General features: G+C 40.2%; 1 protein-coding gene across 5 annotated transcripts in view; it reads left to right on the plus strand.

The window, feature by feature from the left end:
• The window catches only part of CALD1 (caldesmon 1), a 204,827-nt gene that overhangs the window by 82,623 nt on the left and 98,431 nt on the right, over nucleotides 1-23,773 (plus strand). For all 5 annotated transcript variants that reach the window (XM_059471650.1, XM_059471649.1, XM_059471654.1 and 2 more), the window contains one exon: nucleotides 23,168-23,258. The gene's annotated coding sequence lies outside the window, so the exon portion shown is untranslated. The remainder of the gene's footprint in view (nucleotides 1-23,167; nucleotides 23,259-23,773) is intronic.

A 23,773-nucleotide genomic window follows, 5' to 3' on the forward strand; every position in this document is an offset into this window, starting at 1 on the left:
TGGGCAGATCCAGGAATATTCAGCAAGATGCTTTGGGGTTTTTTGGTACCTCAGTTTTCCTGTTTGGAACAAGCTGACCTGAGAGAGCCAGATTAGGTCCTGTTATGAATTTGGTTATTTGAGGTGCATTTGGATGTCACATACAAGTGATCAATTAAATGCAATTCAAGTACATACAAGTGATCAATTTAATTAAATGCGATTCTCCTTATTGCTATTTTCCCTCCCCTCTTCCCCACTCCCTATCCTTTCTACTTCATAATTTTAATCACCTTGCCAAGAATTTGATTGGGTAGCTTGGATATATAAAAAAGATTGTTTTATGACTCTTAATAATATGTGTAGATGTGCACATGAAGTTAAAAATGCATCTCATGCTCCAGACTGTAAACTGAATGCTAGGGGATACAGCAAAAGAATTTCTCCTGCTTTATCCTGCTTTTAATTACATTATTTTATAGGTAAATTGTGGATTTATTTCATCTCCTTTCAGCTATCTCAGTCATTTTTGGAGACAGAATGCTGATGCTGATAGAATGGCAGCTGTAGCTGATACCAGTTCATGTTATGCTTGTGATCCAAACAAGAGTAACAGATCAGAGCTCTATAATAACAGGAAAAGGAATTTAATAAACAAATTAAATAGGTGGGGAAATTCAAGTGAAAGCAGTAGTAGTTAAGGGGAGAATTTCAAGGATGGGAAATAGGTACTCAGTGAAAGTTAAAGCTGGTGTCTGTCCATTGTATTTCTTTAAACATTCAGATTATTTTACTTTAAGGAAAAGGAATTGAATTAATGGACTTTAAAACTGTATGTTTGGCAAAAAAAAAAAAAATATTCTGCATCTCAAGTTCATTACACTTAGACAGCCATCCCAATCTGGCTTTAGATGGGGGTTCTGTATGGTGGGTCAATTGTTATCTTTTATTAACAATGTCCATGGTCAAAGTGTCTTGGGTTCTGGTTTTGTTACATCTGTCCTTGATTTTTGACACCTTCTGGCTCTGAGGATTTGCTGTCTGCCAGTTGAATCCTTGGGAACCTTTGCAAGTGCCTCTGTGGAGAAGGCGATGACCATGAGCTTCCTCTGTGCTGTGCTCTTGTGAGGAGCTGCAGCTTCTGATGTTCTTGTGAACACACACAGGCAGCACTTGGGCTGAAACTGGCAGGTAGTATTAAAAATAGATTAAATAATATAGAAGCATTAATAATATAGAGTGGAAAAAAAATGTTGATGTCGAATCCAGTTAATTCTATTGGCCCAGAGCAGAGTTTACTATTTAAAGTGATTTTTGAGTGTTGTATTTTGTTCTGGAAGTGTCCCATGTAGTTCTTTGCAGTTTGCCTCACTTGACCTGTTACAGTGCTTAATTATCCTTCCCTTTACACAGTTTTCCCAAGGGTCTTAATTGGTCGGGAAATTGCTGGTGTCAAGGGACAAAAATCAGTGTCTGTTGCTCTATTTTAAGCACATTGCATCTCCTCCTGCCCTCAGGGGATGTGAAAGGTTTATCATTCTCCAATATATGTGTGAAAATCATTGGTTTTTAGGCTTAGCAAGCCTGACCCTTCCAAATTCTCCATGGACACCATGTTTCCTGGAGCTCTGGGAACTTTGCTTGCTCTCTTCCAATAGTTCCCCCATTTCCTGAAGCAATGTGTACCTGCGGATAAATTCAGGTTTCCAGCCAGGAACTGAGCAGTACCCAGGAGGGAAGGGGTGCTGTTTGTAGCTGCTGTGTTTCCAAACAAATGACATGAGTGTGATTTGCCACCAGCCCAAAGTTAGAACTTTTTGACTCCTTTTGTTATTTAATCTGTCAATTAGTGCCTCAGTAAAACATTACCTAGTGTTTGTGAAAGCAATTGCCAAGCCACTATCATATTTTTTGGAGAGATTTAACCCACAAATTGAGAATGCTCAAAGCTGAAAATGGCCCAATTTTGCATGTTCTGGCTACTTGTCTCTTCACTTGTAATTCTTAACTTTAATGTTTTTTTTTTTTTTAAAGCTATTAATAGTAAGATTTGTGTCAATGAATATTGTCAGTGATCTCTCTCAATGGCTTGGGCTGCTTTATTTATTCAGCCACATTCAGATTCATGGAATAGGTCAAGCTGAAAAACAAAATACATTGCAACAGGGAGGCAAGCCCTAGAGCAAGGAGGGGAATGAAAATACAGGCATGAAATGCTTCAATGAGGCTCTTGCAAGTGCTCAGAAAAACAATTAGAGAAAACTTTGTGAGAGCAGGATGTGTCTGGAGCCAAGTTTCTTCAACACCTATGGGTGTGCTTCACATTAATTTTTAATATCTGCTTTTAGAAATCTTGAGAAAGAAGAGGTAATGGTGTGACAGAAGAACAAACATATTTTGCTGAAAGTGGAGTGAGTCCTGTGGAAGATATCTTGTTATTAAAATGGAAGCCACCTCCTTCCATGTAAGAAGGACAGCTTAAAGCAAAGTGCTTGCTCCTCTAATCCCCCTTGCAACACCATGACTTAAAGACTTTGCAGTCTTTGAGGTAAATTTCCCACAGAAGTGGGAGAATCATCCTGATCTCCTCCAGCCTGGCTTCCTAAATGCTCAGATGGTTGTTGATGAAGAGAACAGGTCCTATAAATTCCCTGAAGAAGTGAATTGAGAACACCTGCATTGGTGTAGCAGTGAGATTGTGAGTTCCTAGCACCTGATTGCCAGGGTCTGAGCCTGCTGAGTTCTCAGCAGCACATTTGGAGGGAAGGGTTCGTCACTGTCCTGTAATGCCAAGCTGTTCTTTCAGTGCATACCAGCTTTTTCCACTGAGAGGGGGAATGAAAAAGAGTGTCTGTCAGTGGAAATATGCAGTACAGAAAATAGCTTTGGAAATACAAGGCCTAGGAAATATAAAATTGGGCTCATTACTGTCATGAAGCGTAATGGTGATAATTCACAATGGATCTGTCACTGTAATGAAGTAGAGGAAAAGCTCTAATCCCCTGAGGAATACAAGGGGTGTTTTATATTATTTGCCCAGGTGTGGGTGTGATGGATGGGGCCAGATATCAGTGGTGTAAATCTTTGGGTTCAGTGTGGGCAAAGCTGAATCTGGCCAAGATTCTCAGAAGACACCTCCTAAAGGGATGAGCTTTGTTGTGTTGGTCCCTTCCCAGCCACAGCATTCACCTTCAGAAATATCCAAGCTTACCTCTGAGGGTGATAAGTGATACACTGTGCATTTTCACAGGGCTAGGAAAAGGAAATACCTGCTGTTTCAAACTTTCCCATGCACTCTGTGGGTAAGGACATATGTTTTTAAACTCACCACCTTGTGTTCCTTTTGAAACTGCTGGAAATTTTCCATCTGAACCTTAAGAATATTTTGTGCATGGTACTGTGTTGAATATGTAGACCTCAGCTGGCTGCTAGTTATTGTTTATAAAATTCTGTTTGTGCATTTACAAAATGGTAATTGAAATCCATGGAAACATGAAATAGACTTTCAAGTATGTTTTGAGGCAGGATCTGAATTACAATAAACATATTGATAAGTCACTTGTGCAAAGGTAGATATTTGTTTTCCTCTTCACAGTGAAACAGAAGTGTAAACACTGAGTACTTAGCAATGTAATATCTTATTTTTGTAGATTTGGGCAAAAAAAAAAAAAATCAAGAGTTTTCCTTTTCCCTCCCCACCCTTTCCTCTGGGGCATTGTTAGAATCTGTCTGATCCATGGAGATCTGATCCTAGGGAGCTGAATTTTTTTCTGGATTAAAAAAATAACAACAAAACCTGGGTTTGGTCATTTCCCCAAGGCTCAGGAATGCTAGTGATGTCACTTTTCTTTCCTCAGAGCTACCCTTAAGAGTTCATCCCTGTTACAAAGGCCATAATGGATATTCAACAAACATTTCAATAAAACTGTGGCAGCTGAAGTCTCCATCTCATCAGTAGGTAATGGTTCAGTGACACATTGTCCATGAATGCTCATAGTTGGTAATTCTTCAAATTGCAGGTGAAGTAGTGCTCTTTCAAGAGAGTGTGTGACTGAAGGAAATTAACTGCTCACAGCTCCCATGTGGCATGAGAGCCACTCCATCTCTGCCCTGAAACCTCTGTCAACACCCATTGTATGGCATCAATTGTCTATTTCTTGTGTTTTCATTCCATAACATGTACCTACTCTTGAAAGCTGATTTAGATGACTAAAACACCAATGCAAGAATGGAAAAAGGGAGAATATTTTTGCATACCTTATGAGTGATAACAATGAGACCTCAGATATTATTGTCCCTGTTTTGTAACTTACTTCCGTGAAGTTGGATGTGTTAGATGAGTGTTAACTCTTCTGCTGGGAGAGTGTCAGTGTTGTACTGCAGAGATGCTGCTAGGAAAAACAAGTTGGGTTGTTCAATGAGATTTAGGTAAGGCTGACATTAGGCTTGAATGTCACAGCTCCTATAGATGTGCCAGAGGATTTTCCTGCCCCTACATATGACTAAAGTAAAAGCTAAGACATGTGGCCACTCAGAAAACCTCCACAATGGTGAACACTTGGCAAATAGCTGGATTGGGTCTTTGAGGATTGAAGCTATCCTCTCACTGTTCTATAGCTTTTCCACCTCTCATGCAGGAGCTAGCCAATATGTGAATTCCCTGGGGTTTGATGTGTCTCAGAGGAAAGCAGCATGAAGCAGATTTCAGCATGTTGCTGAGCTCTCTGAGTTTTAGGTGGGTTGTGCAGTGCTGGCATGATTCACCCTGGAGTTTGTCTCAGGCAACCTTTTGGTTCCTCTCTTGGATCCTGCATATTTCATGGTTGATTTAGCTGAGTTCACAGAGCTTTCTGTAAACTGTGGAGTTCTAGGGAGAAATTTATGGGTTTGAAAGAATAATCAGCTTCGTAGGGCAAATGGCACTGTCTCTGATTACTGTATGAAAGGAAGTTTTGGGTTTACCACTAATTGCAGATAAAAATTAATATTTGTGAAGGAGACACGTATGATTTATTTATAAGTGTTTTCTGTTTCCATAATGAAATTTCCTTTGGGTTTAAGTACAGTCATTTGGAGGAAAAAGCAGAGGTCTGTGGCTCATTAGTTTCTGGTGGTTGTCAGAAGCCATTAATCAATTGCCCCTTTTACCAACATAGGTCCTAATTCAGCAAAGCATTTAGGCACTGGCTTAACTATAAGCATGTGTTTCAGAGCACTTTGCTAAATCAGGGCTTTAATGTGATTCAAGCTTGCTGCATTTTTTCCAAGTACAAGTTTACCCCAAAATGACAGGAGTCTCTAATACATCAGCTAAAGTGTTGTGTACCTTCCTTACCTGTCTTTCTGCGTAGCCATATGCAAGGGGGTGAAAAATGGATCAGTTTTCCCCTCATCTTTTTCAAATCTTACCTTAAAAGGAGGCTGCTGTCCTGAGTAGTAGTCCATGTGAAGTAGCAGCAAGCCAGGGGCAAGAGGAGTGAATTTGGGGAAAGAAGATTGTTTTGTTCTCTCCCATCTCTGTTTTTGCTGAAGACTGCTTGGTTGTGAGGAGGAAAGAGGAAGGCCGCAGATCCATGTTTTGATACAGCCACATGAATCCTGGCTTGCAGGATCTAATAAATCTAGGTGTAGTGTATGCCTGCATCTGAATCTACAGAGGGGACAAATTCAAGTTCCCCTCACTCTATAATTCTCCAAACTGCTTCTACTCCTCGTGTAAAAATTACAGTGTGACTTTCAGGAGTGACTAAAGGTCAAGAATGAGGATGGTGTGCTCAGTCCAAGTCTTGTCCTCTTACACCTGGAGAAAGATGCAGCCCAACCACAGCTGTCCTGCAGAGAAATTCCCTGGAAGGAGCAGCACTTGAAGTGCTGCTGTAATAATGGCAGCATGACTGCCCCCTCCCACCATGTCCACCCTTCCCATTTTTTATTCCAGTAAGAGGATCAAAGGGACCTGGTTTTTTTTCTTTCCCGTTTTTAGTGTATGATTCATAATTTAGTAGAGATGATTGAGAGCTCTCAGAAATTACAGCAGTTACTAGACCAATACAATTTTTTATGGTTCAGCAGGAAGTTGCATGTTTTAAAAGTAAAGGTAACCAGCCTTATAATCCCTTCAGGAGTTGTTTGGCATAGAAGAGAGTGTAGCTTTTGGGCAATATTTTCCCAATCTGTGAAAGCCAAAGTGACATCCATGTGTCACACAGAGTCCTGATTAGTTTCAGACTTTGCAGTAAGGATGCTGCCTGTTGAATCAGCAGAAGCACTCTTTGAAAAATACAGGTTTCCTGTGGATTTTCTCCTCTCAAATGTTGCTGTCATTCCAACTGGTTTTGCTTGTGAAACCTGACATCATCTCAGCCTGAGGTTGTATATGGGAAGGAAAATTACTTCATTGCTTCATGTTTCCATTTTCTTCCCTTTCTGCATTTGACAGCAGCAGGAGCACCTGATGGAATGGCGCACAGAAACCTTTGCTGTGTACATTGCACAGATGGAAATGACAACTGAGCTTTGGCTCTCAGGCTGAAGCAAGGCCTGCACTGCTCCTAATGGACCTTGACTCTGCAGCATGCAGTCAGTAGATCAGTGTGGAAAATTTTGTGTGCTCCCTTTGACTTGCTATTGGTATTCTTTCTATCCCTGGGAGAAGAAACCAAAACACTTTCTAGTTTCTGTATTAATAGTTTTATACCACACTTAGGGGGAGCTTAAGCACTGTTTATGTTGAAAAGCATTCCACGGCCTCAAGGACTTAAAATCTGATCAGATGAGAATCAAAGGCAGCAGGGGAAGAAGCAGCATTGAGGTAACCCCCTGTCCCCAGTCTCACCCCAAAATCACATGACAGTTAGGCAGAGAAGTCTCATCTTGAGTCCTAGGTCACAGCTTTCTCCTGCTGCTAAAAGGATGTTTTTAATAGGCTTTGATTGATAGCTGTGGCATTCTTTATTTCTGGAACCCTGACAAAAATTGTCACCCTCACCAGTTGTGGAATCTTTTCGATAAAGGTTTTTTTGCCACTCTAGAATGCGTTACCAAGACAGGCAAAAGCATAGGCTTTCGGTGGTATGGTTTTTAAAAATTATTTTTAACTTTGGAGCATGCCCTTTTGAATGATTTTGGTTTCAGAAACTTAAATCAACACTTATGGAAGTTTTAAGATAGCTCTCTTTTTTTCTTCTTGCTTTGATCATGCAGTTACTTAAAATCCCTCATTGTCTTGTGTTTTTTTAATGTGCAAAAAGTTTAGGGGGCTTCACATCTCTTACCTCTGTGACTTGCTAAGCATTGGGTATTTGAGAATTGCAGCTTGATCAGGAGCAAAAACTGTGGGCTCTGTGCAAAACTGGCCTTACAGGTGCTGAGCAAATGTAGGTGGTCTTGGAAAGTGTGAATCTTGGCCATCCATAGACACTTGACAACAGCAGAGATTAGATCTTGAAGAATTAAGTAAAATAAAATGCCTGTGGTTTTATTCCAGTCTATGTAGTTTAACAAAGGAAAAAGAAAAGAAAAAGGATGGTCAGACAAGAAAGGAAGAAATGGTGGGATATGTGTGATTAATACAGTTTTAACTTTGCTGTCTGTGATGACACTATGCAGTGATGACGTGGATGTATTCTGTGATTTATTTTCTTCTACTTTAAAGTAGTGGAGCTCTAAAAAATGACTAATGAACCTCCTTTCAAGGTTCATATCCATGACCTAATTCATGTGTGCAGGAATCTTGTCCTCCTCTTAACTGCTGCATGAAGTTGAGGGTTGCTCATCTACAGAGCATTAGAGGCCAAAGCAGAGACCCTGGACAAGTTCCAGCACTAATAGCTGCATTCCAGTGGAAACAGGAATCAGATGTACAGTGCACATCACAGGCTAATTGGCAGATGCTATTTACCATATGTTAATTGCAAGTTGTATTAGAAGCTATGATGTTGATTGAGGCAGCAATTAGAGCAGTTCCTTGTAAGGTGCTGAGTTTTTAAAGATAATTGTTCCAGTAGATGCATTTTTATCAATTTACCATTGAAACTTATTCTTTTGAGCAAAATCTTTTTAATGTGAATTTTCCCTAACCTTAGAGCAAAACCTTATTAATGTGCATTTTTCTACAGAAAATTTCCTACCTGAGGAAGTGCCCTGCTGTACTTTATTTAGACTATGGAGGATAGTATGGTGTGTGTATGTTTGCATACTATTTTTGTGCTACATCTGTTTCAAGATAGATCATATGTGTATATAGAAGTCTATTTGATCTGTAGATCCAAATAGGGATTTTTCTCTGGAGTTATTGGAGGTGAATATGATAATTCATGGAGCACCAATACCCCCAGTGGGGATGCTGCTATATAAATGAAATTCAGCTTATGTCTTGTGGACAAATTATAGTCTGGAAGCTGGAAATCAGTATTTGGGTTGTGCAAAGCTTGTGAAAAGCCTCATGTTGCATTGTCTGTGTGGTGTTTGGTATTTCATAGTAGAGGAAAGAGCAGGGGCAAACTGTTGCAAGAACAAGATCCAGAAGGTGTTCTCACCCTTCAGACCAGCTGGACAGGCATAATCCTGCAGTTCCTCTCTGGTACAGAGTGATCCCAGGATTTTTGCTGCACAGCCATGGTAATTTGTACTGTTAAACCTGAGCAATTCTCCAGCTGAATCTCACTGCTCACTTGCTTGAAATTACTTCTATTCTGGTAACTGAGCTGGCTCCCTTCACATGGGACATCTAAAGACATCCCAAAGGAATCAGAGCTAGTTATTTGATTGCCCTGATGATCCTGGAGTGAAGGTGGGAGAAATTGCAGAACCAGAAATCCACCATGGATCCTATAGCCTGTAGTCTTCAAAAATGAACTGAAACCTGCCTTGGCTACAAGAGGACTTGTCCTGTGTCACCACACCTCCCTCATGCCATGGTACGTAGATTTCCCTCTGCAGTTAAGTTTGAGAAAAGCTGATTTTCTGGTGTTGTTCTACAGCCAAAATAGTCACCCAGCACCATGTCATTATAACATGATTTAAAGCTGTACAGGAGAGCGTGAGGAAAAAAGCTCATTTTTCTCTTCTTGGAAAAAGTACTTCACATAATCCATAGTGAACAGTGTGGATGGCTTTGAGAGAACAGTTTATATCCATTCTCTCAGAGTGGAAGGGACTCCAAGCAAAGAAAATCGCCATGTTGAAGGAGAGGCTACTTTGATTTATGTCATCTTCAAAGTGTTTGGACTTCCAGTCACACTCCAAGCTCTCAAACTGAAATAGCTCTATCTGTCCAGGGATTTGTCAGGGCTCAGCTGCATCTGTTCAGCATTGTACTTCTCATTGAAGTACTGCAACTTTTTCTTCCTAGGAGAAGCTGTTTGTGTATTAGCCAAAGGCTGCAGTTGTAAAGCCAGGATTGAGCTGGTGTGAGGTTTTTGGTTTAGGGCTTTTGCTTATTTTCTTCCCCCCCACCCCTTCTCTGTTCTAAAGTTTACATTGATAGTGTGCTCCATTATTGTTTGGCTGTGGACCTGTCACCAAGGTGGCATGGTACCAAAGAGGGCAAACTAGCCCACCACTGCTTTGTACAACCAGGCAGCCTTTGTATTGAGGCTGGTATTTAAAAATGGAGACAAATCTGTCACATAAGCAGAAATTTATTATAGGTAACTTAATCATTAATGTTTGTCTGAAATTATATTAGGTCTGGCTTGAAGGTGGAAGAATGACAAACTCTTTGGGGGCTGAGAAATCCCTGTGTCTGCATTAATTCCATGGAGATTTTCATGTGTTATCTTCAGAGGTGTTTGGTCAAGCACAGGGGATCCTGTGGCAGTTCTAGAGGGACACCAAAGATATTCCTGCTCTTTTGTAGGCTTAGAACAAGAGAATACTTGGGACTTGTCTGAACCTCCTTCTGTTTTCTATATCCTCTTCTTCCCTCCATTATTTTAAATGACTTAGATGTCATTTATGGTTGTATAAAGAGGCCCTTCAATCTGTGTAAAATGTGTGCTTTGGTTCTGGCTCAAGCGAGGAAGCTGGCACCCATGGATTTGCTGTTTCTGGAGAAGGCAGCAGTTCATCTTCTGCCACATTTGTCACTGCCCTCTCTCCCTTTTCAGAGCATACCACTGAAAGAATTTGACAGAAACCAGTTTTGTGTTTCTAGGAAATGAATAATTTGTTCTTTTCAGAAAAAGTGGTTATTTTTAAAAAAATTTTTCCCCCATAAAGAAAACCAAATAATAATACTAAAAATGTTTCACTGTTTGACACACAGGGAGGCCCCCATGTAAGCTCCTCATTCACAGAACATATCTGTGGCTGTACATGTTATTTTCTTTCTTTTTATAATGAGCCTTTTGTAAAATGAGAATAGAAATCACCCTTCATTCACAGTTTTGTTCTGAGAGTGCAAACTTTGAATCACTCATTATTGCAGTGGAAGTCCTATGCATACCAAAGAAACGAAAACTGCCATGTGGTTGAGTGTTGACTAAAAGTGAGGAGAAATATATTTGTGCTTGTGTATTGCAAGGAATCTCTATAGAGATTTAGCCAGGTGAACAGATAATTAAAGTATTACCTGAAGCCTTCTCTGTGTGGAGTTTCAGCTGTGTTTTCCTCATGCTGGAATGCAGCTCTTTTCATTTCCCACAAACATGCACAGAGCAAAGCCATGAGTGGGACAGGGATTTGCTACTAGAAGGATCACTAAAACTGCTGTCCATTTCTGACACCCTGGGAGGAAAATTCAGAGTATTCAGACATTAATTGGAAGTGCCTAAGTGGGTTGCCAGAGCTGCCATTCCAGGCATTGCACTGCAGCCCTGAGCTCGATGGGAAAGAGTCAAGGAGCACTGACTTGAGGAATGATGGAGGCCAGTCCAAATTCCACTGGAGGATTCCCTAGATGATAATTTTTTTTCAGAAGGGTTTCTGATCTCTGGTGGGTAGAAGTCAAAATTAGAAAAATATCTGAGATGATGAATGGCCCAGAGGAGAACAATCTAATTGTTCTGATGAAAGCTGTTTGGTGGATTAAACTCAGAGTTACAGCACCAGCCATTTAACTTCTCAAACCACCATTCTTCTCTTTTCCCCCCCTCTTTTCTTTGATTATCTATTTTTAATCTCCTGTTTCTGGACACACAGGTAGAATGAGCCCTGTTGCAAGAAGTATTTGTTATCATAAGGCTTTTTGTGCACTCCTCCTATCTGACACTTAATCAACAGAGATTCCTTCTCTGCTGGTGTGTGGGCCTCTTTACTAGACACAAAGTCATGCAGTGCAGAATATCTGTCTTTTTGGTGACTGAAGAGGGGATGAGCACCACTTAGGATACTGTATATACTATATATATATTCTAAATATAAAAGAATGTTATAATGCCTTGAAGTGACACCATGAAGCTGGAGGTGCTTTAAGAGCTCTGGGCCCTGGTGTAATGGACTTATCCAAGTGTATTGCTAAATCTGTCTAATTTCCTTTGTGCCAATCGTTCTGCCCATCTTTTTCACTTTCTTTGATGCCTGTGTATCACTGCTTCTCTTTGTTTTTAACATATTATTTCCGTTGCTTTAATTTTCCAGGTTCTCTTTCACCCTTATGTTGTGTGTTCTGGGTGTGTCATTATCTGAAGCACAGTGCAGATTTTATTCCTCCTGTCAGCTTTTTTTTTTTCCCACTGATCTACAGGTGGAAATGTTATTTTAAGTATTCATAAAGGAGATTTAGGCTGTGATAGGTAGTGAGGCCTAATAAATTTAAAAGCATTGGGGTCTGCAGAGACCAGAGGTCCTCTCTGTGACTTAGACCAAAAGAAATGAACCTAAACTGGTGGTACCTTCATGTCATTGCCACAATGTGACAGTTCTGGTGGAGTTCTCTGCCATTCCAGATAAAATTATCCTGCTCTCAGCTGGGAGAAATGATAACTTGGCTCCCACAGTGTGGATGATACAGGCAGCATTTCTGCTTAATTCACAGATTTGCAACAGGGCTGGGGAAGGAAGATGGAGAGTATTCAAATAGCAATGTGCTTTGAACTGTGGTTTTGTGTATTGCAGAATGGGAGAAATTATTGGAGTGGGTGGCTATTGTTTAGTTTTGTATATTTCGACAACTTAGAGATCAAGGAAATCTTCATTTGCCTGACAAGAGGATTTTTTTTTAAAATAAGAAATACATAAAATGTAAGTATCAGTCTTCCTGAATTCCACTTGGTGAATGAGTTCTGATGTCCATATGATACTTTTGCTGTTTATCAATCTAATGTGACCCTCGTAGAAGGGTTGCTTTGGATAAATGGCACCAAGACATAAAATTAATAAACTCTCTGTGAGTGTTGCTAACAATGAGAGCTGGCAGTAGACAACATCAATTAGTTTCCCATGAGAAAGAAAGAAATATCAAAGAGCTGTAAATAGCATTCCATTTTCTGTTTGCCAGATGAAGATGGGACATGTTGATGGTTCTCAATGTTTTGCCCATTTTGGCACATGCTTGCATTTTCAGTGGCTTTAGCTGCTTGGTCTGAGATGCAAAAGACAAAATAGTGCTGTTATAAGGTGAGAGAAGCCTCCAAGCATTTTAAAACAGCAAAATCACTGTTATTCTTGCTGCTGTGACTGTTCTTCTGAATAAAAAGTCTGATGGCATTTCTTAGTTTTTTACAACTCCTTCCCTCTAGACAGGATATTCTGTCTTCCCCTTGCACTTTTAAGGTTTGTTTTGGTTCCCCTGTCCTACTTAGAATTCATCATTTTACCCTCCCTCCCATTTGAAAGGGAATGGAAGGAACCTCCCAAAGCTTTTGCTTGAGTTTGGTTTTAGGCTGAGCTGTTGCAGATCTTGAAGAAAAGCAAAAACACTGCGAGAATGATAATGGAATCCTTCTCAGTAGGAAGAATTAGGAAATTTCTAATCTGGTAGTCAGAGTCACCCTACCTGGAAAAGAAAGTTTAGCTGAGAAGCCTCTCTGACTTGTCCGTGTTCAGGTAACCCTTAGACTCTGGCAGCAAGTGACCCTCTGAAAGATAAAACTATCCCTCCAATCATGTTTAATTCAGCTAAAATCTATTCTTGCAGGGAAAGTGGTGTAAAACCCAAGGAGGCTGAAGCTTAGCATGGGTAGGGCCTGTCAGTGCCAAGTTATTTGTCTCACTGAGTTTCTCTTATTTTCTAACCCAATTTTGTGTTGCCACATAGGAGTTAATGTTCATGGAATGTTTCATTGTCATGCTTTGATGCTTGGATACCCAGAATTCATTCTGTTGTGTACTGCTGGTCACTAAACTGTTGAGTTATTTATATTTTGTTGGGATGAGGAATAACATTTCATTTCCAAAGGCCTTGTCTTTTTCCTTTTTTCTTTTATAGTTTGGGCACCAATGACTTGAACTCTGACTAGCTGCAGTAACATTTATTTGTGAGCCAATGTCCTTGAGACAAAACAAACACATTGCTTTGCCTAATGTGGTTATGTTTCTTATTCCAAAAAATATGCAAAGCATAAAGAAAAGGTTATGCAACCTCGGATCCTCTTTCTCCTGTGTTTGCTGTTGCATGGCAAATAATATGCATTATGGTATTTAGTTAGCTAAGATTTTGCTCTGTGGTCAGCCACAAATTTTCTCTGGAGTCAATGGAAGATTCAAATACTGGAGGAATCTGGTTGTGAGTCAGCACATACTGACCAGAGCTGGGTGAAAAATTATTTGTCTTTTAATTTTCATGAATTCAAAATCTTTCTGAAAGTTCATTGGAGAGTGTAGAAGGAGAGTGTTAAGTAAAAAGCAGGAAGAGACACACTTCCAGTCTCATCTCTTTTCAGATCTTGCAAGATTAAAGGTTGAAATGTCCCTCTTTGCAGCTGGGGGTGAATATTGAGTCTTTGTCTTGTGAAAATGTGAGTGCATTTGCCATCCTGTAATCTGCTGCTACTGGTCATGACTCTCTTTATAGTTGCTCTGCACTGAATAAATTATTAAATAATTATTTTCCCTTTTTATTTTAATGTAAGCTGGAGTGATTACAGATAGTCCAGACAGGGAACAATCCCACACCTGAACACCCTTTAGGTGGATGATGTGATGGTACTTCCCTGACATGCAGGATGTACATGCAGTTATTTTTACTTCACCTTAATTCTCTTTTCTCACCCTTTAGCTTAGTGCCTAATTATTAGATAGATCTTTATTTGATTCAACTAGAACTGATATATTTGCTCAGCTGAAGATGGATATTTCTACAGAAAACATCCATTTCATTGATCTGGTTTGAGGAGGTTTGCCCCCTCAACTCCTATGTGTTTTATCAGAACAATTGAAACTGCCTCTGCATATGTATTCCATATGAGTAATGGCCTAAAACATCTTAAATAAAATGTGTAACTAGCAAAGAAGATGGTGAATGGGAAAAGAGGAGTTGGTTATGCCTGATAAAATTCTGAAATGTGATGTGGAAGCTGTGTAGAGAAGAGCTTGGTCGCAGGAGCCTTCTCTGAGGTCAGGCATAATAAAAGCATGCAAAAAATGTCAAAGATGAATGAAAAGCTGTGGGTAAAGAGGCTAATGAGGTAGTCAGCCTTTAAAAATAGTTAACCTTTGAGTCCTTGGAATGTGTGAAAATCCTCAACTGAGTCTTTGGATGCTTTGGTTTTTCTCTGCTAAGTGACTCCACACTCCTCTTTGTGAAGTGAGGGCTGCAAAAAAAAAAAAAATCTTCACTGGTCTTGGACACAAACAAATTTCATAAAAACTGGGACAAACCCCTAACCAGATGTGAGAAAAAGCTGCTTTGGTGTCAAAGAGAAGCAAGGCTCAACTTGGAAGGATGAACATGGCTCTGCTGAAACCTCCATCAGAAGGGCTGTCCAAACCGGGTTTTACTCTTCACACATGTGCACTTTAGTCATGCATACTTGTACAGCTAGCATGGACCTCAGCAGCAGAAGACAAAATAATTAACAAAATTAAATTGTGATCTGAATGTTTTTAATCAAAAGGCATTGGTGTGAGAGGAAGAGATTGCCTTAAAAATAGGTGGTTCTGTGTGGTGCTGCAGATTCTAAACTAAACTTTATGACCATGTTCTTTTTTGCAAAATCTATTAATACTTTTTTGGAGGGGGAAGGAGAGGACAGGGAGGGGAGGGAGGTTAGGAGGGAAATGAGAATGAAGTAAAACAAAATTCCTTTTTTTTTTTTTTTTAATGGAATGCTAACCAATCCCTTGGCAACAAAGGCTATGTTTATTTTTAATTAAAAAATAACATAGCTGGGTTGACTTCAGTTTTCCCAGCTGCTATTCTTCCATCACAACAGCTCTCTGGCCTCTTTTCCCTTGCTGATTTCTTTCATCATTTGCACTTAGCTTGTATGTGTTACATGGATTTTATGTAATATTTCCTACCACTGAAAGCAAGACTAACAGTCTAAACAAGTAGCTGGGCCTCAGTCATCTTGATTCTCATCTGCAGTACCTGAGCATGCCCTTCCTCTTGGAAAAGGTGTGACCAGGTTAACTTTTTTCCATGATGCACATTCCTTGCTGTTTATATGAGGAGAGATTCAAAACTGCATTTTGAAGTTATGACTTGTAGTTCATTAAAGTAAATGGAGTGGGTTTGGCAAAGCTCAGGCATCACTGAGCACACAGGTAGTGTTTGAAGGCTGATAGGCAGCCTTGGTGGTTTTCCTCCAGATGATGGATTGCAAACTGCCAGGTCTTGTGTTTGCACAAGGAGTGAACAGGTAGAAAGTAGACAATGCTTGCCATGCCTTCTCCTGCAGCTTCATTTCCTCCATCCATGGGGCAGGACAGGATGAAGTCAGGGTGATGATCCATTTTCCAGCATGTGGTGACAAAGCTGGTTCCTGATGGTGCCCATCTATAATTAGTCTGCTCTCCTGAGCAGACCAAAATTTCAGTATTTGTGTAGCCATCTAGAGGCTCTTGAGTATTTAGGCATATCTGCTTCTTTCTGCAGGCATTTTTACTTAAATTAAAATTGAGGTAGTAATGCTGCAGCCTTAAAGAGTTGGTATAGCAAGAATGTGAGCAGGAGTGAGCAAATAAACTGGAGGACAGTAGAGCAGAGAAAAAAACGGGGCAAAGCTATCAAGATGTGATGTAAATAAGATGCATGAAAACTTCTGGGATAGAGTAAGAGGATCTGAACTCAAAGGATTGTGTTCCAGTTATATTAAACACTGGCAGCAGTGGGAGCTGAAAGCATCAAAGCTCCAGCTGCTCCCAGACAGTGGCTGGAATAAAAGCAGTGGTTTGTTGGGTCGCTGAAACAGCCTATGGAAGAAGATAGATGTATTAATCACCAATAATGTGACTACTGGGACATTCTTTTTTGCAAGCTTTCCATACCTAATAAAGCCACTTAAGAGTTTTTTGCATTTTTTTTTTTGCATTATTCCTGTGTAAGTGGCAGCATTCTGGGGCACTGTGATGTTTTTCCTCTGTGGAAGTTTAGGTCTGTTCATCTTGCCTCAGTCAAGATGCAGAAATTTGCAATCTCAAATGCAGAGGAATGCTTATAATTTGAAGAAATTTTTTATGCAAGAATTTTTAAGGTGCAAGAAGGGAGAGATTGGAGATTTATGGGAAAAACTCCCAAAACTGATAGGATCAGAGGTAGGAAATACCAGGACAATAAAAATAAGGAGTAGGAGGAAGAGAATCTGGGCCAAGACATTGACGTAGCAAGAATGTGAACAGGAGTGAGCAAATAAGCTGGAGAACAGTAGAGTTGAGGGAAAGCAGGAGAAGAGCAGAGGAAAAAATGGGGCAAACCATCCAGATGTGATGCAAACAAGATGCACAAAAACTTCTGGCATGGAATAAGTGGATCTGAATTAGGTTATCCTGTGAGGAAGGTGGTAGAGAAGGGATGTAGAAAGTGAAGAGGATAATTTTTTTCCTCCTTCTTTTCTTCCATTTCAAAGTTTCTGGAGGATGGTTCAGCAAACTGGTGTGTGCTTCCTGTGGGAACTGGAATGCTGTGTCCTTCCCTTGTTTTTGCAATGGAGCAGCATTGGCTCATTTCCAATTTCTTGTTTTGGAATGTAATGCATTGCCCCTTATAAAGATGGTTTATTTGAGATAGTACTTAAAGATTTGACAATAATCAAATAAAACACAGTGCTTGTGGTCGACTTAACCATTTGTCCCAAGTCTTTATAGGTAATTAGAGAATTGAAATCTTTTGAGCTGAGTGATGCTGGCAAAATACTAGATTGTCTTAGCAGGAAGGAGGTGGGAATTTAGAAAGTAAAAGTTAGTCTGAACTAAAAGCTGAAATAAATCCAAAAGAAAAGAAAGTGGAACCAAATGTTTCCCTCCACAAAATTTGGGAACACTCATTCTTAGGGTTTGATTTTGACTCCTTTTGGATCCTTCCCCAAGGACCAACCTAGAAAATGGAAGCAAACCTTTTTCCTCATGGAGAGGCTGTTCTCCAGGGACTTTTTGCTGTCCTATCTCCACAGAAAAACCCATGTGAAGGGAAGCCACAGAAGAGGTTCACATGAACCTTCCCTGCTGAGGGAATGGCTTCATTTGCACAAAGCTTTTTTCTGAACTCTTTTTATTTTTTATGGGAGCTGTGAGCTCCAGGATCCAGAAATAGAAACGTTTAGTGCTGGCACTAATCCTGTCAATCAAAATTCTTCTCAGAAATGCCATTAATTAAACTTCCCTGAAAAGGATACAGCTCACAAAATTTTCCCTGCAGCCTCCTCTCTTCCATTCCACTAGTGTGTTTCCATTCAATAGCTGAAGATGACACGGAAGAGGAGAAAATCAGAGCTGTCACAAGAGATTCTTTTGTTGTTTCAAATTTTTTAGCTTTCTGACTCTGTTTCTTTTGAGCAGATTTTTTTATTTGAAATGTTGAATGATGCTAGCAGCTGTCAAAATATGCTTTAAAGCAGGCAGTTTCCATTTACTGTCTGTGGGAAGAGACTATTTTTGAATTATTATGCCGTATTTTTTATGGATTATTAACAACTTGGATTAGAGCTCTGAGCTTTCTGGAACCCTCTTCTGAAAGGGACAGCGAATTTGCAAGGAATTTGGGACTTTTTATTAGCAGTAAAGAGTTCCCCTCAGAAGCACGTTCTGTAGCAGACAGGCCTGCATCCACTGCCAGTGATGTAGGGGAGCTCATGTTCAATTTACAGATTAAAAACAGGGATATCACCAGCTTTGGCTTTTAAAATTTGAAATGTTTTCTCTTGCAAACATAGAATTGGAGTGGGGAATGCTCCCCTTCAGCTGTCTCTGCCTCTCTGCGTGTCGCTGCTGTGTTGGCAGTGAGGCTTATGTGAGGACAAATGGCTGCTCTGGAACAGGCCTGGCCTGCTCCTGATGTCCCTGTGAGAGCAGCAGATCCTGCGTGGAGCAGCTGAGGAGCACAGCCCTCTGTTTGTTCCTGTGGTCAGTAAGTGCTGAGCAAAGCAGGAAGAGACGAGGAGTCTGGTTTGCTGCTCATGTGGATGCCACTGCTGTGTGGTTAGCAAATGGTTTCTGCTTAGCAGCACAAATGTGGCCAAAGGAGGAAGCAAGTGCTATATTTGCATGGCCAAGGATGCTGTTCCAGCCCACATTTGTGCAGATGCACACATACTTTGCTTATTTGTTAGCCTCTGCTCAGATGCACACATACTTTGCTTATTTGTTGTTCTCTACTTTCAGGAATTACCAAGCACAGATCTCACCATCAACTTTAACTTAGAGCTGTACCTAGCCTTCCTTTTGAGTGTATTTAACCTCAGGAAGCACTTGGCTTTCTTTCCTGTTCCATGCCAGGATGTGCAGAATGAAACCCTGTTTGCAGGGCAGTCGTATCTGGAAGATGCTCACTTTTGTTGGGAGAAAATCATTGTGAATGTGAGAGGAGTTACTTTCCTCCACAATATTAATGTGCCCTGCTACTGTCCATGTACTAAAGTCAGTGTAAGGATAACTGGCATTTTAAGATGGTGGAGGGGAAATTTGTCATTTTCTGAAGCTTCGATGAGTTTCTCATTAAGAGGATCTTAGCAGTGTGGCAGAAGGGAAGGGGAAGATTTTTCTCCTTCACACAACTTTTCCCCCAGGAGGTGGCTGCACCCCTCTGGGAGGTGGAGTGCAGGTACAGCAAACTCTGTTCAGCAGAGCATGTCAATGTGTGTTTAGCCTGAAGCCAGTGGGATTTGACTATGGTTTTTAAATGTAACTCAATCACATTGCTGCATGAGGTGTTTTTATTTACTTTGAACTGCTGTTTTGTACTGATAAGCTGTGTGCAAGTGTTTGGGTGAGCAGCTCACAGGTGTGAACACTCCTTCCCTTTCCAGGTCAAATTCCTTGGGCACCTTTTTTTGGGTATCCTAGTGATGGGTGAGTTTGAGGCTTCTTGTCTGCTGCTGGCAACACTCATTTGCCAAATCCTGTATTGAAAACTCATCTTCTTGCACATAACATGTCCAAGGAAAAGTTTTAATTGCTCCCTCTGTAATGCCTTCCCACATAAATAAATAACATTACAACAGTGACAACATAAAAATCAGAAGGAGAAAAGTAGTTCTGGAAGAAGTGGGTATTAAAAGAAATATTTCACCTAGACTAATTTTTTAGAAAAGGTGGTTTCCTGCTGTCATTCTTATGACTCGCAAGAAAAGAAATCATTTGCACAACAGCCAATATTGAAATCTATGGATAAAAATTTCTAGCTGTAACTGGGGTGAGATTCAAGCTTAACTCTATGGCTGTCACACACTGTGACTCTGTCACCATGGGAGTAGGGACAGATGACAATAAAAAAACAACCAAACCAGAGTCTTCCTAAAGGTACCAGTAAAAGGACAGAAATTGAAATTAAAGAAAATCCATTTAGATTTAGGGAAGAACTTTATTTCTATGAGAGATCAACACTGGAACAGGTTTCCAAGAGAGGCTGTGGTGTCTCCATCCTTGGAAATACTCAAACCCCGGCTGGACCTGGTGATGGGGCAGCCTGCTTGGAGCAGGGGATTGGGCTAGGTGATCTCCAGAGGTGTCATCTAACCTGCACTGTTCTGTGATTCTGTGAAATATTTGATTTTACAGACTAGAGGATGAGTCCTCTTATCTAACAAGTTGCTAACTCAGAGTGCAGTAGGTAGAATGGGTTACCTCCTTTGTCACAAAGAACACTCAAATGCGCTTTTCAACTACTCTTTATGTTCCCACTCTTTCCTACTGATGTAATTTCATTTTCCTAAGTGGTTACACATGAAAGTGGGACTGAAACCCAGGTGTGCTATTTCCAAGGTAGCTTTTTAACCACCTTGCTGTCAGGTTTGGGATTGCTCCATTATATGGGGTGCAATGCTGAATACTTTGTGTGCATATCAGAGCTAACTGTGCTCTAGGTGAGTGAGGAGTCTGTCACAGGATTTTTTTCAGTGTTGGCAGCTGCTGAACCTAATGGAAAAAGGCTGTCATGGAGATCAGTAAATATATGGATTCCACCTTTGACTCAGGCCTTCTGGAAGTCACAAGCTGCTGTAGGGTATTTGTGGGAAGCACCATTATATACTTTCCCTGTCCCTGTGTTCTACTCTAAACATCTGATATTGATCATGGCTGGGATCTCTTGGATAAAATGGAATACCTGCAACACAGAGTTTGATAACAGGGCCCCATAACTTTATTTCCATTCAAAACTACCAGGTGTAATGGAACCAGGCTCATTAACAGAGCAGAGTGCAGTGAAACCATGCTTTTCTTTATTTTTAATAGCCCTTCCCAACCCACATTTAAATGTCACAGGTCAACTGCTGAATGACCTTGAATGGGATTTGTTTTCTCCAGTTTTTATAATCAAGAGAGCATCAACTCCTGAACTTAAGCCACAAAGTACTTCTGATGAAGCATTTTTAAGAACTTCCGATAAAAGCACTTCAGTTACTGAAATTGTGTTTAATGGCTCTGTCCTGTGTTATCTGGGAATCTATGATTCCCAGAATTCCCACTGGGAAAAACAGTGCCCATGTTGCAGGAAATTGAGCGTTGAATGTGCAGTGCTGGGTGGGTGCCAAGGCCTGGGGTGCTTTTAATGCCTTTGCACAAATGAGAGCAGAACACGAACCCAAAGTTTATGGTCAGGGTAATTCGAAGGACTGAGGAATCAGGAAAAATGGTGCCAATTTTACCACTGAAGATTACAGCCCAAAGTGTGTCCAAACCTGAGGGATGTTTGTTGGATTTGTGGAGTCTGTTTTTTGACCTGGGCCTGAACTTCCTTCACGCTTAAGTTGTATGGGAATTACCTTTTTGTTAAATTATTCATAACCCTTCATAGGCAGCTTACAATGGAATTGTGGTGGGAGAGAAACTCTTTTGGAAGGCAAGCTCTGTGAGAGAATATTTCAGTCATTTTATTGGTATCACAAGTTATGTTGAACTTGATTCAGAAAAGTGTTGATTTAGAACAGAACAAATACAAGGAGAGCAGCAGAAGAGGTCTTCATGATTGTGGGAAATAAAATGGAAATATTTTTGGGTGTTGTCTCCATTTTAGAGATCTTGAAGAGGTTGAAAGAGAACAAATGGTCTGAAGCAGAAAAGGGTTTTTGGACCCAGGAACCTCCAAAAAGCATGATCTGAATGTCTTGAAGTTATTCCTGCTGAGAGTCAAATGGGGCACATTAAACCATAGAAATGAGCAAAGTAAGATTTTCAATTTAGTGGAAAAGTTGGAATTGATTCAGTGACCTGGAAGGGCTTTGTTATTCATGAGTTGAAGCTCGGGACTGATAGAGCCTGGTCTGCTCTTGCTGTTAGCAGGTGTAACCAGGGAGAGGAAGAGGAAGATTTAAAGTTCTTGTGTTTTTTTTCAACCCTGAAAATCAGGGTTGTTTTCTTACCTTGTTCTTTTTTCTTAGGTGATATATGTACAGTTATGCTCAGCATAAAATTGGGGTTGAGATCTCTTGAATCTAGTACTAAAACTCCTAATACATTGAATTAAATTCCTGCCTTTGGCCACCCCAGTATTTGCAATAATGTGAATTAGTGACAGGTGTCTTAAAACCTAGAGACCAGACTGTAAAATTGTTGTTGAAATTACAGAGCAACCATTTATATTGAGTCCTCAAAAGTCTGAGTTTCCAGTGAATAACCAGAAATGAATGCAAGTACCAACCCCATGCTATTATCTTAAAATGACTGAAAATAGGTTGATTTTTAAATAATCCATTTCCTCTGTTGGCAGCAGATGTTCAACATGAAGGTCTTTGGTTCTAAAGAGAACAGACCACAAGAGGCTCTCTGAAGAAAGCTTGCAGTTTTTATTCTTACTCTGGTGTGTCTGTACACTACCAAAGAAGTAGCTGAATGTAGAGGAGAAAATACCCCACTTCACTGAATCTTGTTCTTTCTGCATTTTCTGGTGTCCATTGTGGGTTTCTACCAGGTCACCCAGAAATATTTCAGGGTGGGAAACTTACTCCAATGCATGATAACCCTTTTAGGGAGCCACCTGATATTCTCAGACAACTCCTCCTCACACTCCAAGAAGTTTTGAGTGTCATTGGCTCATTTAGAGTTGATGCTGCTTGTAGAATATCTCAGGGTTTCTTTTTTCCCCTCCTGTACCTTTCCTTCTGCAAAATGAGTTCAGTTTGCTTGTAGAAATTCATTGCTATGAACTCTTTCCCCCATTTGTAGTACTGACTTTTAAGTTTGATTAAACTGAATAGTTTTGCATCATCTACAGGCTGTCATCTTACTGTTTATTTGCTTTTGCAGAGTGCTTTTTGTAACATTTTTATACTGCATGGAATATCCTAAATCCTTAGGGAGGTGGGCTGGAAACCTGTCTGTGCTGTGAAAATTCACTGCTGGTCAGACAGTATGTTTCATCTTGTTTTAACAACAAGAATCTGTATAAACTTCACTTCTTAAAGATGTTTTAGCGACTGATTTGGTTAAGAGGTATTGGGAAATCAAAATCTCCTTTGTCAAATTCTAATTTCTAGAGGTTTTGACAGTGGGTTTTATTGGTGTCTTAAAACTTGTAAAGTTTTATTTCATACTTAAGAAAACCCCAATTTTCTAGGAGTGTCATTAAAGCAGACTTTACCAAAGAAAAATGAAGAATGCAGAGTAATTATACCTTTGCTAAATAAGGTTCCTTTTTTTTCCTGTTTTTGTATAGAGTTCACCTCATTTTTCTGGAGTCGTTTTGATTCATCAAGCAGCTGGTTTGTTACTGAAAAGCTCAGAATATTTCCTCTGATTGCCTTCCTGTGAGTATGATCAAAGAAGTTACCTCAGACTTCCTTTCCTGTGGTATTCAGAAGCTGGGGGGTTTATTTGAGGCTTTTTTTTTTCCTTATGTGTTTTCTTATTTCTTTGGAAGCTGATCCAAATTCCTGTGAAAATCAGTGGAGAACCCTGCAGCAGACCCCTGGCTCCTGTCCCTCTGGTGTCACTGACACCAGTGATTACTTTGTTCAGAATTGATAATTAATTTAAAGCATTTCACGTGGAATTTTACCTTCAACTCAAAAATCATTGCGTTTTACAGTAATCGTTTTGTCGGTGTATGGCCATTCTTTTAAAAGCTCTGTTTCTCCACTGGATTTTAGCAGTTTTTTCTTCCAGTGGGAGTCTTAAATCATATTTATTTGTGTTATGATCATATGCTGGAGTGCTGCTATCCCGTTGTGTCTTCTTTTTGGAGCAAGCAGTCTCTGAGAAGTGTGTGAGAGACCAAGTAACTGTGTTTACTGACCATTTACAACATGGAACACTTAGACAA

The sequence above is a fragment of the Ammospiza nelsoni genome, chromosome 5 (assembly GCF_027579445.1).
Source record: "Ammospiza nelsoni isolate bAmmNel1 chromosome 5, bAmmNel1.pri, whole genome shotgun sequence".
NCBI lineage: Eukaryota > Metazoa > Chordata > Aves > Passeriformes > Passerellidae > Ammospiza > Ammospiza nelsoni.